Source organism: Meles meles, chromosome 15 (assembly GCF_922984935.1).
Source record: "Meles meles chromosome 15, mMelMel3.1 paternal haplotype, whole genome shotgun sequence".
NCBI lineage: Eukaryota > Metazoa > Chordata > Mammalia > Carnivora > Mustelidae > Meles > Meles meles.
The window spans coordinates 21079000-21092134 of record NC_060080.1 but is presented as its reverse complement, the minus strand read 5'-3'; the positions used below and the strand labels follow the sequence as shown (position 1 = coordinate 21092134).

Here is a 13135-nt window from a genome sequence, read left to right as displayed (position 1 = left end):
CGAGAAAATCGAAGCTTGGGGAGGTGGACCGTCCTAGGACTCTCACCCGAAGAAGGCAGCAGAGCTGCGATTCAGACACACCTCTCTCCCAAGGGCGAGCTCCTTCCGGGAAATCGCTCTGCGCCTCGCGGGCACCCAGGAAATAACGCGAGATCAGAGGTCGGCGCTTCATCCGGAATAACACCTTCAGCGCAAGTCCAGTCCGGTTGTCGCAGGTTAGTAAACCTCCCAATTGCCTGACTGCTCCAACATTCATTTCCGGTTCCTGGCTCTTTGCGTTCTACTCCCGAATATTTAGAATTTAACTAAGTACGGAGTGCTCCCTATAACTTTGGATCTCTCCACGACTTGGAGACCATGTCCTGTCTTTCACAATGGCCAACTATGGGTGCTATTTGCTATTAAGAAACAGCACTGTTTTATAGGATTTATTGATAAAAATCGGCTTTACTTGGGGTCCTTTGCCCTCCAAATTTGTGAAGTCCTGCTTTTTTTTTTTTTTTAAGATTTTATTTATTTGACAGATCACAAGTAGGCAGAGAGAGGAAGGGAAGCAGGCTCCCTGCAGAGCAGAGAGGGACCTGAGCCAAAAACAGAGGCTTTAACCCACTGAGCCACCCAAGGGCTCCCAGAAGTCCTGTTTTTCAATCATCTCAGACGATTTCCTGCCTACATTTACACAAATTCTTTGACTGACTCACTAACTAAGACTGATTACAAAGCAATCAGGGAACTTTGTGAAGTTGGTCCTGGAATCAAGGGGTTTGCATACGTTTATGCATTTGTCTTTAAGGGCAAACTATCAGGTACTATGATTAAAATTGTATTATTAATATCGCACACCAAAAACTCTTTAAGAGAATTTCAGTTCTCAAAAACATATCAACTGGGTGATAAAATCATGTATGTGATTTCACAAAGATGTGAACAGTATTTAAAATAATAGAAAAGAATTAGACATAATCTAAATGTTTATTAATAAGTAAATGTTTAAATACAATAGTGTACCCAGGCGCCTGAGTGCCTCAGTTGGTTAAGTGTCTGCCTTCAGCTCAGGTCATGATCCCGGGCTCCTGGGATGAATTTCCGTATCTTGCTCCCTGCTTAGTGGGGAGCATGCATCTCCCTCTACCTCTGCCTGCCACTCCCCCTGCTTGTGCTCTCTCTGTCCATCAAATAAATAAGATCTTAAAAAAATAATAATACAATAGTGAACCTTCTAATGGAATGGTAGGCAGCCATTTAAAAGTTTACATTTCTAAATTAGAAACATAAAAAAGTTCTTTTTTAATGTCAAATGAAGAAACAATATGAAATAATATCCATGTTGCGTTACAGCTCTGTAAAAATTATGTGAACATATGGACGAAGGTTTGATGGAACTAGCAATCATTACAGTAGCTTTTTAGCAAAATGGTCTATAGGTGATTTATAATTGATTAAATATTGGAATATTGTGCATTTTATTTATTTTTAAAGATTTTATTTATTTATTTACTTATATCTTTAGGAGAGCACGAGCAGGGGGGTAGAGGCAGAGTCTGGAGAGGGAGAAGCAGGCTCCCCGCTGAACAGGAAGCCCTACGGGAGGCTTGATCCCAGGACCCTGAGATCATGACCTGAGCCAAAGGAAGATGCTTAGTCAACTGAGCCTCCAGGTGCCCCAGAATATTATACATTTTTAAAATACAAATTAAATCCTGTATTATATCTATGAGGTTTTTTTTTAAAGATTTTATTTATTTGACAGAGATCACAAGTAGGCAGAGAGAGGAGGAAGCAGGCTCCCCGCTGAGCAGAGAGCCCGATGCGGGGCTCGATCCTAGGACCCTGGGATCATGACCTGAGCTGAAGGCAGAAGCTTTAACCCACTGAGCCACCCAGGCGCCCCATATCTAAGAGCTTAAAGGACTTAAGAGTCCAAGCAGTAAATCTAGGTTTTAAAGCAATGATGAATTTTGTCACGTTCACTTGCTTGTGTAAGAACCCATACAAACACGGTGGGTCACATGACAGGAAAAAAGTCTTTCTTAGGGACAACTTGGGCTCTGAATGGGTTCCGTATGGAAAAACCTGCGGAGTTAGGAATTCATGACTGCCTTGTCCTGCTCCTTTGGTGGTCCAGGCTTCATTATCATCATCCCGCAGTCACACCTGAACTGCTGCCCGTGATCTACACGGGCCATGTTTACCGCTGCCATCTTCCCTAGATCTTTGTTGATGAGATGGGTTTGCCCTATCTCCACAATCTGAAGGCTACTGCTCTTTGTGCCTCATCTCTATTGGTTTTCAGTAGTTGCAGAGGCTTTTTTCCATTATAGTCCAGTTGTAAAAAATCATGTCCATTTAAAATCTTTTTAGAAACCCGCAAAAAAAAAAAAAAAAAGATATATGCCATAATTCTAATTCCCCAAATAAGAAATCTAAACTCTGTGATTCCAAGCTGCTGCCTTTTGAGAGATTTTTGTAAGCCACAGAAATGACAGGATGCAAAATTGCATGTATTTGACTCGATACAATATATTTGACTCAATACAAGAAACCCAAAATAGTTAACAGAGAAAAAAATCACTTGTTAATCTTGCTCAAGGCTGATAGGGCATCTCTGGAATGATCTTTGGACCCATGCTGCAATTATAATCTGATTCTCATCTTTTCCTTAAGGAACAGGAGTAAGGGGGCGCCTGGGTGGCTCAGTGGTTTGGGCCACTGCTTTCGGCTCAGGTCATGATCTCAGGGTCCTGGGATCGAGTCCCGCATCGGGCTCTCTGCTCGGCAGGGAGCCTGCTTCCCTCTCACTCTCTCTGCTTGCCTCTCTGCCTACTTGTGAGCTCTCTCTGTCAAATAAATAAATAAAATCTTAAAAAAAAAAAAAAAAAAGGAACAGGAGTAAGGAAATTGCTGTAGCAAGACTATGGCTGAACCACAATCATTAGTTTAAAAATGTTCATTTCAGCTACTGTGGAATCAGACACAGCTTCAAGTTCTATTTTTTGCTGAAGAATAAGAATTGGAAACCAAACTCTGATCAAGCCACGACATGATGCCAGCCTCTTGGGTTTCTAAAAATGGTTTAATCACAGCAGTGCATCTCTAAGAGTGTCTTTTTAAAAAAATCTTTTAAAAAATGTTTTTAAGTCACCATTAATCTTACTTATTTGGCACAGTCTACTAAAAAATAGCATATGCAGGGCACCTGGGTGGCTCAGTTGGTTGAGCAACTGCCTTTGGCTCAGGTCTTGATCCCGGAGTCCTAGGATCGAGTCCCGCATCGGGCTCCCAGCTCCACGGGAACTCTGCTTTTCCCTCTGACCTTCTCCCCTCTCATGTCCTCTCTCACGGTCTCTCTCTCAAATAAATAAACAAAATCTTAAAAAAAAAAAATAACAGGGGCGCCTGGGTGGCTCAACGGGTTAAAGCCTCTGCCTTCCGCTTGGGTCATGATTCCAGGGTCCTGGGATCAAGCCCCGCATCGGGTTCTCTGCTCAGCGGGGAGCCTGCTTCCTCCTCTCTCTCTGCCTGCCTCTCTGCCTACTTGTGATCTCTCTCTGTCAAATAAATAAAATCTTTAAAAAAAAAATAACATATGCAAACCCTTGACCCAGCAATTCCACCCCTAAGGCTATACCCAACAGAAACATACATATGTTTGCGAACAAAACATGTACTAGAATATTCACAACAGCACTATTCAGGATAGCCCCAAACTGGAAACGACCCAAACACCCATGAACAACATAATGGGTAAAGGAACTATGGCACAATGGAACAATACATAGGAATGAAAATGAGCAGATGAAATCCAACAAACGTAACATTGAGCAAAAGTAGCCACTCATGAAAGAGCATCCGCTATGATTCCATCTGTGAAAAGTTCAAGAACAGGCAAGACTTATCAAGTCAGGATGGTGATTACTGATACCGGAGGAAGATCAGTGACTGGGAGGGGACTGAAGGGGGTTGCTCTGGGAGCGCGCCTGGCTGGCTCAGTAGGTGGAGCATTCGACTCTTGATCTCCCGGTTGTAGATTTGAGCCCCATGTTGGGTGCAGAGATTGAAGGGGGGAGAGGGGTACTGGTAATCTGTTTCTTAGTCTGGTGCTGATTACATGGATATGTTTAGTTGCAAAAATTCATTAAGTTACACACGTATGATTTGTATATTTTCTTTATTTCCGTTATATTTCACTAAAGAGTTTAAAAATAAAAATATTTTAAAAATACACCCTCACCTATCCCCCCCACCCCCCGCAAAGTCACCGTCTTATGCATATGTATTGCTCACACACTTGGTAATAGGCAACCTTAGAATAATCCAAGTAACTTCATTAAAATTGAGTTTCACATGTGTTGGAAACAGAGCTTAAGAAACATTCAATGAAAAAATCAGAGGCTGTGTTTGAATTTTATATGACAGAATGAACCTATCAATCTGCAAAGACAGAAATCTAGATGAAGTAGTAAAAATGAGAAAGGAGAGGGCTTCTCCATCAATGGTGGGTCATGCCCTGCAGAGGGACAAAGGCAAGGACAGGACCAGACAAAAGCAGGGAGAATAAAGACCCAAAGCCTGAGAAATTAGAGGGAGCCCATAGTGGATTTGAAATCAACAAAGGGCTGCCTGTCAATGGACACGGAGGGGACAGAAAGATGGTGTGGCTGAGTACGGAGCACTGCTGATGTGTGGGAGACACATTCACAGGGAGCTAAGGCAGCGACAGATTTGAAAAACTTTGCCGAGCCGATGAGAATGCACAGGTGTTGGGCGTGGGGAGTGACACCCTGCTCAATGCTGAATGCAGAATCTCTTTTTTTCCCAAGAGAATCTAGTCATTCATAAAACTTCAACTGCACTTGAGCCAAGTAATTTTAAATGTAAATGGGTAGCCAGAGGTCTCAATGACTGAAAAATCCTGTAAAATATCCTCAAAATCATCTAGTTATTCTATAAATATTATTGAATGCTTACTGTGAGCAGTACTCCGTGCTGGGAGCTACATGGACCAAAAAACAGGTCCAAATATTATTTGAAACAAGATGAGGAGAGCCATTTTATAATGGAATAGCCCATTAAAAGTTCTTTCATTTACCGGAAACTGTACACTCACTAGGTAAGGTTCTTAGCTTGGAGTCATGTTCAAAAGCATAGGGGTCCCTGGGTAGCTCAGTCATTAAGCGTCTGCCTTTGGCTCAGGTCATGATCCCAGAGTCCTGGGATCGAGCCCCACATCAGGTTCCCTGCTCAACAGGAAGTCTGCTTCTCCCTTTCCCACTCCCCCTGCTTGTGTTCCCTCTCTCCCTGTGTCTCTGTCAAATAAACACATAAAATCTTAAAAAAAAAAAATTAAAAAAAGAAAAGCATAGACTCTGTGATGGTTGTTTTTTATGTCACGTTGGCTCAGCTATAATGCCTGGTTATTCAATCAAACACATCTATCGATGTCGCCGGGAAGGTATTTTGTAGATGTGGTTAACATCCATAATCAGTTGACTTTAAGTAAAGGAGATTTTTCTTACAATTATGGGTGGGCCTCATACAATCAGTTGAAAGGCCTTAAGAGAAAAACTGAGGTTTCACTGAAGAAGAAGAAATTCTGCCTTGAGACCTCAACATCAGGGGCACCTGGATGGCTCAGTCAGTGACGAGCCCAACTCTTGATTTCAGCTCAGGTCATGATCTCAGGGTCGTGAGATGGAGCCCCACATCAGGCTCCGTGCTCAGTGTGGAACCTATTTAGGATTCTCTCTCTCCCTCTGCCCCTCCCCTCCTTCTAAAAAAAAAGACCTCAACATCAGCTCCTGGCTGAGAGTTTCCAGCTGGCTGATCTACCGTGTATGTAACAGATTTGCCAGACTCCACAATCGCATAGGCCAATCCTTATTGGTTCTGTTTCTCTGGAGAGCCCCGACTTACGCAGTCTAAGCAGACTCCCCGGGTTTGAAACTTGGCTCTGCCACTTCTCTAGCTGGGTCCTTTCTGCACCTCTGTTATTTCAACTGTAAACTGGGGATAATAATAGCACTGAACTCATAGGAACTAGAACAACCCCTAACACGGAGTAAATGCTTTGAAAGTGTTTGTTAAATAAGTGATGCTGTGGTGCCGAGTTTGTTTCTTAGCTGAAAAACCTGAGCTATTTTAATTCCCAACAAATTGCCATCAACCTTAGAGTGCTCCTTCCCACATGAAAACCAGAACAACCTCGAGGCAGCAGCACCCGACCAGTTACAGATTCTTTTAGATGGTGTAGGAGCAGGTGAGATGCCAGGCCAGCCCCACACATGGTGATGATTTGGCAAAGCCAGAATCAGAGCACTTCTGGAACATTCTTAACTGCAGGTTCTCAGCTGCTGACAACAGCTGTGCTTAAAGAGGCTCAGATTCAGCACAGAGCTATTCCTACTATTTGCAAGGGTGGGAGTTCATAAAGGGGTTCTAATCATTCTTTCGGTTCCCACTGTTGATACCCTACAGCAGCCTGTCTGGCCCCTTGCAATTAAAGATTAAATGGAGAAAAAAAGTAACAAAAAAAGGGGCGCCTGGTTGGCTCAGTCAGTAGAGCATGCAACTCTTGATCTCAGAATTGTGATTTGAGCTCCCGTGGGTACAGAGATTACTTTAAAAAAAAAAAAAAAATCAGGGCACCTGGGTGGCTCAGTGGGTTGAGCTGCTGCCTTCGGCTCGGGTCATGATTCCAGGGTCCTGGGATCGAGTCCCACATCTGGCTCCTTGCTCAGCGGGGAACCTGCTTCTCTCTCTGCCTCTCCCTGCCACTCTGCCTGCTTGTGCACTCTCTCTGACAAATAAATAAATAAAATCTTAAAAAAAAAAAAAATCAACCATATATTTTGAAAAAAGAGATTAAATGGGGAATCAAAATGTTGTTTTTGTGGGCATATTCTGGGGGAGATTGTGATAACAATGTTCACTTGGTAGGTGCTGGGCACTCCCAGTGCTAAGTAAACACTAACTCGTATAATGCTTGTTGTATAGACGATGATACTGAGTCCCAGGAGAAAAGTAATTCGCCTAAGGATAGACAGACAAAAAGTGGCAGAGTGGGGATCTGACCCCTGCCTTTCTGGCTCAGGCCCAGGCTCTTCCTCCTGGGCACACTGCCTCTGAGTCTGGACTGCAAGGAGGGGATCCAGGCAGGAACACAGGAGCAAGCACCAAATTAGGCTGATTGATGGGAGGGCATGAGGGGGCACCTGAGTGGCTCAGTCTGACTTCTGTTCAGGTCCCCATCTCAAGGTCCTGGGATCCAGCCTGGCTTTGGGCCTCCAAGCTCAGTGGAGAGTCTACTCGTCCCTCCCACCTCCCCGCTCCTATGCACGGGAGCGCTCTCTTTCTCTCCCTCTCTCAAATAAATAAATACAATCTTTTTTAAAAATGGGAGGGCATGAGGGCTCAGGGGATTCTACAGTTAAATTTATTTAAGTTAAACAAGTTCCAAAGACTGAAATAGAAGAAATCGTAAATATCCCTTCATGAATTTCTCTTGTTAAAGTCTATAATGTGTTTGCTTTATACACAAATACCAAACTTCATTAAAGATTCTTATAACAGTATTTGAACCTTTCTTTCATCTTCATATAAAAACCTTAAGGCAGCTGTGCCGAGGTGGTGGCTCCGTCAGTTAAGTGACCAGCTCTTGGTTTCGGCTCACGTCATGGTCATGATCTCAGGGTTGTGAGATCAGCCCTGCCTGGGGCTCTGAGCTCAGCACAGACTCTGCTTGAGATTCTCTCCCTCTGCCTCTTCCCCCACTCAACCTCAAGCTCTCTCGGATATAAATTAATTGATAAAAACCAAACAAACAGGGGCTCCTGGATGGCTCAGTGGGTTAAGACTCTGCCTTCAGCTCAGGTCCTGATCCCAGGGTCCTGGGATCGAGCCCCGCATCAGGCTCTCTGCTCAGCAGGGAGCCTGCTTCCTCCTCTCTCTGCCTGCCTCTCTGCCTACTTGTGGTCTCTGTCTCTGTCAAATAAATAAATAAAATCTTAAAAAACAAACAAACACATTTAAGGCAAAGTGATCCTGAAGTTATTACTCATTTATTCACTAGCAGTGCAAAATCAAACACCTTACTTGTTATTCTCACTTGATTTTTTGTTACGTCGACTTCTTCCTACAGGTTTTCACCCTGCCAGAGATTTTCTGTATTATTGTTTTCCTATAGGATCCTGTGAACTAAGTCTTAGAAGACTTTTCTGAAATTCTTTTCTTATAGTTCAGAAAACAAAAAAGAACAGGATCAGATTCTATCAGAATTTGGTTAATTTTGGGTGCCTGGGTGGCTCAGTGGGTTAAAGCCTCTGTCTTTGGCTCAGGTCATGATCACAGGGTCCTGGGATGGAGCCCCACATTGGGCTCTCTGCTCCGCGGGGAGCCTGCTTCCTCCTCTCTCTCTGCCTCTCTGCCTACTTGTGATCTCTATCTGTCAAGTAAATAAATACAATTAAAAAAAAAAGAATTTGGTTAATTTTTACAGCAGATAGAATCTAAGATTTTTTAATGTAATTAAATTTACATTTAAAAATTTAAAAATTACATTTTTTAATTACACCCAAAGTGGGCCTTGAACTCCTCATCCCAAGATCAAGAGTCACAGGCTCTACTGACTGAGCCATCCAGACATCCTAGGGTCTTAAATACTTTTTTCTAAGAGTACTTTATTACTACTTCTTAGATACTTTTTTCCTAATAATACTGACTTCTCTGGCTCTGTATAATTATCTAAATCCTGATTTACCCCAGAGAGGTATCCACTTGTGATGGCCTTTGGCCTACAGTTCTCTGGAGCTAATGTAGGATCATGTTGATTCCTGGGTCAGAGGAGCTGTTATGGAGGGAAAATTCCCAGACATCCACGGTAGCAGAACAGAGAGAGGTGGAAATACCACAGATGAAGCCTACATTAAGTCCCCAAACTTAACTGTGGCCAGTTGTGTATGCTTGCCTTGCTGCAGAGCTGTTCCCGTAGGTGGAAACACCCAGTGCATTCAGCATATTGAAACTATCCTGGCTTACGTCTCCATTTTGGAGAGGCTATGCTGAAACAGCCAGGTCTTCATGTCCTATGAGCAATTTTTTTTAAGATTTTATTTATTTTACAGAGAGAGAGAGAAAACACACGCGCAGGCAGGAGATGGAAGAGGGGGAGGAAAAGGGTGTGGGAAAGAATCTCAAGCAGACTCGTGCTGAGCCTGGGGCCTGATGCTGGACTTGATCCCATGAACTGGAGAGCATGATCTGAGCAAAACCAGAAGTCAGATGCTCAACCAACTGAGCCACCCAAGCGCCCCTATGAACATCTTGTATACTTGATCTTGTATACACCTAGCTGAGGTCTCCAAGGTCAGGGAGATGGGAGTTAACAATGGCACCCCAGAATTCTGGGGTCACCTGCCTCTCCCTTCTGGGCTGTCTCCCAGACATTTTCAGAGGAGCTAGGAGGGATTCTGCTTTCTCTCCATCTTCCCTGTAGGAAAGGCGTGATCATACTGGCATTCCACATCTCTGGACTCCCCAGGAGGAAAACATTGGGATGGATGTTCACACCGGGCTCGACAGGATCCCACCCTTAAACAAATCCATAAAATTCATTCAAAAAGAATAAACCAACAAAACATTCCTTTCTGAAACTTTCCCCTCTTGGTTAATAACAGAAAAACATTTCCAACTGGAGTTTTGTCATAAGAAAAAGCCCTTCATGTCGGATTTTGGATTTTCTAATACTGAGATCCCTGGTTTGCATCTAGAGATAGGCTAGTCTATTAACTTAGCTTCAAACATCCAATGAACAACATCTCAGCTAATCCTCTCAGACCAGTTTTGTAAATTCTGAGAGGCACCGCCTCAAAGCAACATCCCTGAAAACCAGCAAGATAGTCAGTCTACTTGCCTTTCTGTGGCCACTCAATATAGCCCAGATAGGAGGACTTGAGGTTGGCAACTATCAAACGTTCTGGGCAAGAGCCAACAGTGACATCACAGCCTTATGCATCAACCTGGTTAAGAAAGAAAATCCTGGGTTTCAATGCTAGACAGAGCCAAAGGCTCATCCAGTTAACTTACTGGCAAATAATAAGTTACAATGATTAGTCCTGTGATGCTGTCTTTTATCCACGCTTCCTTCACTCTTGGAATAAAAACGCTCTGCCTTGCCCTCCCTCCCCACCTTTCCGTTAAATGAAAAGTATAAACCTTATGCTGAAGAGTCACCTTTAATATAACCCAAACAATGATGAAAGAAAACCTCGAAAACTAAATTTTAGTATTAGGCAGTCTTTTCGCATGTCAAGATGCTGGAGGCCAGCATGAAAGATGCTTACACTCCAGCAAGTGCATGGAGAGCTCTGCTGAGTCCCTGTTTTGTGCTTCCATTTCTGTTCATCTGCTTTCCCACCGGCAAGCAGCCACCTCCTATCACAGAGCCATCCCCATCTTAGGTCAGCAGACAATATGGGCAAAATCGGCAAAGGATGGACATGCTGGCTTGGGTGTGGTCACCAGCAACGGGAAGCTTTGGTCCCCGGGCTGTCAGCTCTAAAAGCCAGAAGCCGCACCCTTGGAGGGTAATCTCCAAACCACTTCTCTGGATTTTAGTACACAATCCGCACCAACCCTGACTGCTCCCTCTATGAACACACAGCAGCCCTTAGAGCGGCCAGCCTCGGCAGACAAAGCCGACTGCTCAGGGAGCCACTCTGCACCGAGACAACCTCCAGGTCGCCTCCAGGCCACCATGCCTCGTCTGGGCTGCTTGATGGTCAACAGCAAGGGGCGGGAGGCGGGCGGCCCCGAGGCCACCAGGCACCAAAGCCGGTGTCGGCGGCTTTCTGCCCGCCCCCCAATCTGGGGGGACGCGCGACTCACACTAGGGAAATAACAGCGGGCCTTGATGCCCCAACACAGACCTCAAAAGACGAGAACATGCCCCAAGATTTCTACGGAAGCTTTTTCTGCACCAGAAAACTACACACTTGAGTTCTGGGGGCGGCCCTATTTCGGGGTCGGGTGGCTACCAGACCGGCTATTGTTCTCCGGGTCTCTCCGGCGGGAGACGTCCCCCATCCCGCCTCTCAGCCAGCATCTGCCACTGGACCAAGCCTTTCAGCTCCGAGAAGAAAGGGGTGTGCCTGCGGCGCTGCGGATTATCGCAAAACCTGAAGCGAGTCCCTAAAGGCTGTGTCAGGCCGGGAGACAAAGCTCCTGGTGGGGACAGCTCAGCCCGGTCTCGGATCCGCCTCCCCGGGTCTGTCGCCTGTCCCGAGGGCCACGCCCAGCTGGCCACCTGGACCGCCACGCTCCAGGTCCAGGAGCCGAGGGTCTTCAGGCCCCAGACCCGCCTCCCAGCCGCCCGCCCCTCCCTTCCCTGGAGACCTTCCTCCCCTGGGAGACCTCCCTCCCCAGAGAGACCCTCCCCCAACCCGCGCGGGTCTCCTCCTCCCAGGCGTCTACCCTCCTCAAACCCCGACGGTCTCCACCCTCCAGCATCTCTCCTCCCATCCTCATTCTTCATCAGCCCCAGACTCGCCCCGCCTCGCGCCACCTGCACCGCACTCCTTCCCTCCCTCCTCAGACCCGCCCCCCGCCCCCTCTCTTTCCTCCACAAACCCTGTTCTCCACTTCCCCCTCCACCCAGACCCCAGTCCACCTGTCCCCACCCAGCTTCCCCATCTCCCCCCATCTTTGCTCAGACGGAGGCCTCGCGTCCGCCTCTCTCTATCCCAGCTTCTCTCTGGCTCGGGCTCTTGCCCCTCCCCAGTCCTGGGGCGTCAGTGTATGTCGCCCGCCAAGATCTACGCGGCGGGGAGAGCTCCCGCACTGGGCTCCAGCGAAGGGACCCAGTTCGGCGCTCGCTCTGGGCCGGGCAGCCACAAGCGGCCTTTGTGGTTTAGGCAGGTGCCTCGGAGGCGGCAGGCGAATCGTCCTTAGGCGACGGCTGCGTTAGCCAGGCGGGTGGAACGGGCCGTCGGGTCCGGTCCAAGCTGAGCAAATCCCAACCCGAAGCCGAGACGGACTCAGGGTGTGTGTACTGGTGGGAGTGGGAGGCCAGAGGCAGCGATGATCTAAGGACTCGGGGAGGACGGGCCCTGAGCCAGAGAAACCCCCGCCCAACCTTCCAGCCATTCACTGCACCTCGACAAGCCAGGTCGGGCGCCTGCTGTGTGCCGAGAATGAACCCCCTTCGACCAAGCCAGCCGTCTCCTCACTCCAGTTCTTTGCAATCCCACGAGCACACCTGAAACGCCTACTATGAGCAAGGCACTGCACGGCGCTCTGTGGGCGTACAAAGAGCACCGGATTCGGGCTCCAGTTTAGCCCCGATGGCCGCCCCAATCCCAAACCACACCTCCCGCCGCGTCCCCTGAGGCCGGGCCCCTGGGCTCAACCCCATCCCTGCCCTTTTGTGCGCCTCCCAGAGAAACAGAGGCCGTGAGAACGATGTCCCAGCCCGGGGAGAATAAGCCCACCGCCCGCCCCGCCATCACGCACTCCTCCGGGATGCTGCGGCTGCGAGGGTCCGTCGGTCGATCCGTCTCTCCTCGATCTCGCCGCGGCGCGGGAGCTGCGGGTGCTCGGGGCGGCGGCGGCTTCACGCGCGCTCGCTCGATCGCCGCCTTGGCGCGCGGGGCGCTGGAGTCGGAAGCCGGGAGCTGGGGAGGGGACGTGGGTGGGGGCTAGAGGCGGCCTCGGCCAATCACCGACCCGACACCTCCTCCCCAGTGCTCCCCACCTCGCGCGAGCAGGTTAGGGGGAGGCGGGGACAGGCGGCGCCCCGCATCTTCGCAGCCGCGCGCGGCCGCCGCCTTGGGACTACAACTCCCGACAGGCCTTGCTGCAGGGCTGGGGTCCGAGAGGGGAAGGAGAGTGAGGCCAGAGAACCCGCCGACCCCCCTAGCGTCCTTCTCCGCGTTCCTTTGGGTTTCCCTGGTGACTGACGACCCTTCACAAAGGCCCGGCGCTGGGACGCGCGGATGCAGGAGTCCCCTGGGAGGGCTACGGGGCGGGTCCCGAGGACATACCGCCTCCCCTCCCCCTGCAGGACCCCACCCGAGGGGCTGAAACAATGCCCCGGCCGCCTTACCCGGCTGCTCCCCGGCCTGCCCTTTGCCGCCTGGTTCCC

General features: G+C 48.1%; 1 protein-coding gene across 1 annotated transcript in view; it reads right to left on the bottom strand.

Moving 5' to 3' along the window:
* Positions 1 to 12667, bottom strand: part of DPYSL5 (dihydropyrimidinase like 5) — a 92995-nt gene extending 80328 nt beyond the window's left edge. The window contains exon 1 of the mRNA XM_045978628.1: positions 12505 to 12667. The gene's annotated coding sequence lies outside the window, so the exon portion shown is untranslated. The remainder of the gene's footprint in view (positions 1 to 12504) is intronic.
* Between the last annotated feature and the right edge of the window lie 468 nt (positions 12668 to 13135).